This window comes from Panulirus ornatus, chromosome 41, assembly GCF_036320965.1.
Source record: "Panulirus ornatus isolate Po-2019 chromosome 41, ASM3632096v1, whole genome shotgun sequence".
Taxonomy (NCBI): Eukaryota; Metazoa; Arthropoda; class Malacostraca; order Decapoda; family Palinuridae; genus Panulirus; species Panulirus ornatus.
Window position 1 is genome coordinate 9,369,938 of NC_092264.1, and position 5,000 is coordinate 9,374,937.

Sequence of the window (5,000 nt, forward strand, 5' to 3'; positions counted from 1 at the left end):
TAGAGTCGTTACGACAAAGTTACGACCCCTAGAGTAAAATGGGTGTACGACCTCTAGAGTCGTTACGACAAAGTTACGACCCCTAGAGTAAAATGGGTGTACGACCTCTAGAGTCGTTACGACAAAGTTACGACCCTTGCACCTCACGGTAGCAATATCACTAAGTCATGGCAGAAAGTAATCGCTTTACGATATACAGTAACGCCTGTCCGAAATAAAGTAGCCTCTCAAGCAAGTAAAGTAGCCTCTATAGAAGATAAAGTAGCCTCTCAAACAAGTAAACTAGCCTCTCAAATAAGTAAAGTAGCCTCCATAAGATAGAAAGTAGCCTCTCAAACAAGTAAAGTAGCCTCTATAGAAGATAAAGTAGCCTCTCAAGCAAGTAAAGTAGCCTCTATAGAAGATAAAGTAGCCTCTCAAGCAAGTAAAGTAGCCTCTATAGAAGATAAAGTAGCCTCTCAAGCAAGTAAAGTAGCCTCTATAGAAGATAAAGTAGCCTCTCAAACAAGTAAAGTAGCCTCTATAGAAGATAAAGTAGCCTCTCAAACAAGTAAAGTAGCCTCTATAGAAGATAAAGTAGCCTCTCAAGCAAGTAAGTAGCCTCTATAGAAGATAAAGTAGCCTCTCAAACAAGTAAAGTAGCCTCTATAGAAGATAAAGTAGCCTCTCAAACAAGTAAAGTAGCCTCTATAAAGATAAAGTAGCCTCTCAAGCAAGTAAAGTAGCCTCTATAGAAGATAAAGTAGCCTCTCAAGCAAGTAAAGTAGCCTCTATAGAAGATAAAGTAGCCTCTCAAGCAAGTAAAGTAGCCTCTATAGAAGATAAAGTAGCCTCTCAAACAAGTAAAGTAGCCTCCATCATAAGATAGAAAGTAGCCTCTCAAACAAGTAAAGTAGCCTCCATCATAAGATAGAAAGTAGCCTCTCAAACAAGTCAAGTAGCCTCCATCATAAGATAGAAAAGTAGCCTCTCAAAAACATGTCAAGTAGCCTCCATCATAAGATAGAAAGTAGCCTCTCAAACAAGTAAGTAGCCTCCATCATAAGATAGAAAGTAACCTCTCAAACAAGTCAAGTAGCCTCCTTCATAAGATAGAAAGTAGCCTCTCAAACAAGTAAAGTAGCCTCCATCATAAGATAGAAAGTAGCCTCTCAAACAAGTCAAGTAGCCTCCATCATAAGATAGAAAGTAGCCTCTCAAACAAGTCAAGTAGCCTCCATCATAAGATAGAAAGTAGCCTCTCAAACAAGTAAAGTAGCCTCCATCATAAGATAGAAAGTAGCCTCTCAAACAAGTCAAGTAGCCTCCATCATAAGACAGAAAGTAGCCTCTCAAACAAGTCAAGTAGCCTCCATCATAAGATAGAAAGTAGCCTCTCAAACAAGTCAAGTAGCCTCCATCATAAGATAGAAAGTAGCCTCCCAAACAAGTCACGTAGCCTCCATCATAAGATAGAAAGTAACCTCTCAAACAAGTCAAGTAGCCTCCTTCATAAGATAGAAAGTAGCCTCTCAAACAAGTAAAGTAGCCTCCATCATAAGATAGAAAGTAGCCTCTCAAACAAGTCAAGTAGCCTCCATCATAAGATAGAAAGTAGCCTCTCAAACAAGTCAAGTAGCCTCCATCATAAGATAGAAAGTAGCCTCTCAAACAAGTAAAGTAGCCTCCATCATAAGATAGAAAGTAGCCTCTCAAACAAGTAAAGTAGCCTCCATAAGATAGAAAGTAACCTATCAAACAAGTAAAGTAGCCTCCATAAGATAGAAAGTAGCCTCTCAAACAAGTAAAGTAGCCTCCATCATAAGATAGAAAGTAGCCTCTCAAACAAGTAAAGTAGCCTCCATAAGATAGAAAGTAACCTATCAAACAAGTAAAGTAGCCTCTATAGAATATAACGTAGCCTCTCAAACAAGTAACGTAGCCTCCATAAGATAGAAAGTAGCCTCTCAAACAAGTCAAGTAGCCTCCATCATAAGATAGAAAGTAGCCTCTCAAACAAGTAAAGTAGCCTCCATAAGATAGAAAGTAGCCTCTCAAACAAGTAAAGTAGCCTCCATCATAAGATAGAAAGTAGCCTCTCAAACAAGTAAAGTAGCCTCCATCATAAGATAGAAAGTAGCCTCTCAAACAAGTAAAGTAGCCTCCATCATAAGATAGAAAGTAGCCTCTCAAACAAGTAAAGTGGCCTCCATAAGATAGAAAGTAGCCTCTCAAACAAGTCAAGTAGCCTCCATTATAAGATAGAAAGTAGCCTCTCAAACAAGTAAAGTAGCCTCTATAAGATAGAAAGTAGCCTCTCAAACAAGTAAAGTGGCCTCCATAAGATAGAAAGTAGCCTCTCAAACAAGTAAAGTAGCCTCCATAAGATAGAAAGTAGCCTCTCAAACAAGTAAAGTGGCCTCCATAAGACAGAAAGTAGCCTCTGAAACAAGTAAAGTGGCCTCCATAAGATAGAAAGTAGCCTCTCAAACAAGTAAAGTGGCCTCCATAAGATAGAAAGTAGCCTCTCAAACAAGTAAAGTAGCCTCTATAAGATAGAAAGTAGCCTCTCAAACAAGTAAAGTAGCCTCCATAAGATAGAAAGTAACCTCTCAAACAAGTAAAGTAGCCTCTATAAGATAGAAAGTAGCCTCTCAAACAAGTAAAGTGGCCTCCATAAGATAAAAAGTAGCCTCTCAAACAAGTAAAGTAGCCTCCATAAGATAGAAAGTAGCCTCTCAAACAAGTAAAGTAGCCTCCGTAAGATAGAAAGTAGCCTCTCAAACAAGTAAAGTAGCCTCCATAAGATAGAAAGTAGCCTCTCAAACAAGTAAAGTAGCCTCCATAAGATAGAAAGTAGCTTCTCAAACAAGTAAAGTAGCCTCCATAAGATAGAAAGTAGCCTCTCAAACAAGTAAAGTAGCCTCCGTAAGATAGAAAGTAGCCTCTCAAACAAGTAAAGTAGCCTCCATAAGATAGAAAGTAGCCTCTCAAACAAGTAAAGTAGCCTCCATAAGATAGAAAGTAGCCTCTCAAACAAGTCAAGTAGCCTCCGTAAGATAGAAAGTAGCCTCTGTGTTCACATAAGGGCGATCACTACAGCAGGGAGCTCAAGCAACTCGTCCTTAAGTTCACCTCATCACATCCACCATCAGAATCGACTCTAATGTCCGCTACCCTCTTTCATTCCCCACACCTAGCCACACTCCTCCCTCACCCTCTTCCCTCCTCACACTTTCCCACCCACTCTCCTCCCTCACCCTCCTCCTCACCCTTTCCCACCCACTCTCCTCCTTCACCCACTCCCTCCTCACCCTTTCTCACCCGCTCCCTCCTCCTACCCTTTCCCACCCACTCTCCTCCCTCCTCCTCCCCACCCTTTCCCACCCACTCTCCTCCCTCACCCTCCTCCCCACCCTTTCCCACCCACTCTCCTCCCTCCTCCCTCCTTCCCACCCTTTCCCACCCACTCCCCTCCCTCACCCTCCTCCCCACCCTTTCCCACCCACTATCCTCCCTCCTCCCTCCTCCCCACCCTTTCCCACCCACTCTTCTCCCCCCTCACCCTCCTCCCCACCTTTTCCCACCCACTCTCCTCCCTCACCCTCTTCCCTCCTCACACTTTCCCACCCACTCTCCTCCCTCCTCCCTCCTCCCCGCCCTTTCCCACCCACTCTCCTCCCTCACCCACTCCCTCCTCACCCTTTCTCACCCGCTCCCTCCTCCTACCCTTTCCCACCCACTCTCCTCCCTCACCCTCTTCCCTCCTCACCCTTTCCCACCCACTCTCCTCCCTCACCCTCTTCCCTCCTCACACTTTCCCACCCACTCTCCTCCCTCACCCTCCTCCTCACCCTTTCCCACCCACTCTCCTCCCTCACCCTCTTCCCTCCTCACACTTTCCCACCCACTCTCCTCCCTCACCCTCTTCCCTCCTCACACTTTCCCACCCACTCTCCTCCCTCACCCTCTTCCCTCCTCACCCTTTCCCACCCACTCTCCTCCCTCACCCTCCTCCTTCCTCACCCTTTCCCACCCACTCTCCTCCCTCACCCTCTTCCCTCCTCACACTTTCCCACCCACTCTCCTCCCTCACCCTCTTCCCTCCTCACCCTTTCCCACCCACTCTCCTCCCTCACCCTCTTCCCTCCTCACCCTTTCCCACCCACTCTCCTCCCTCACCCTCTTCCCTCCTCACCCTTTCCCACCCACTCTCCTCCCTCCTCCTCCCCACCCTTTCCCACCCACTCTCCTCCCTCACCTTCCTCCCTCCTCCCCACCCTTTCCCACCCACTCTCCTCCCTCACCCTCCTCCCTCCTCCCCACCCTTTCCCACCCACTCTCCTCCCTCCTCCCTCCTCCCCACCCTTTCCCACCCACTCTCCTCCCTCACCCTCCTCCTCACCCTTTCCCACCCACTCTCCTCCCTCCTCCCTCCTCCCCACCCTTTCCCACCCACTCTCCTCCCTCCTCCCCACCCTTTCCCACCCACTCTCCTTCTTTTTTTCGAAGATTTGCATATTTCACATCCCCCCTCCGTGAATAATAGCCCCTGATTAAACCTCGTTAATATTCAACATACAAACAAACCAAACATTAAAGTCACTCTGCAAATATCATCTCTCCCCGAAGGGAGGAGGGAAGGAGGAGGGAAGGAGGGAGGGAGGGAGGGAGGAAGGGATGAAGGAGGGAGAACACATTGTACTAATGTTCCTTCATGATAAAATGGGCTTTGAAACTGTGATAATGTGTCTTCACTACTGTTCACCTCCAGAGCCTACGAGTTACCCACATCTTCACTACACATACATGACCGTATCTTCACTACAGCTGGACGACAATAAACACGACTTCCCTGTAGTCTCGCTCCAGCTGAACTACACCCACTGTGTCATCTTGTACCACCTCGCTACAATAGTGGGTTTGGATCATCTTCGCTACTCCCACTGTGTCATCTTGTACCACCTCGCTACAATAGTGGGTTTGGATCATCTTCGCTACTCCCACTGTGTCATCTTGTA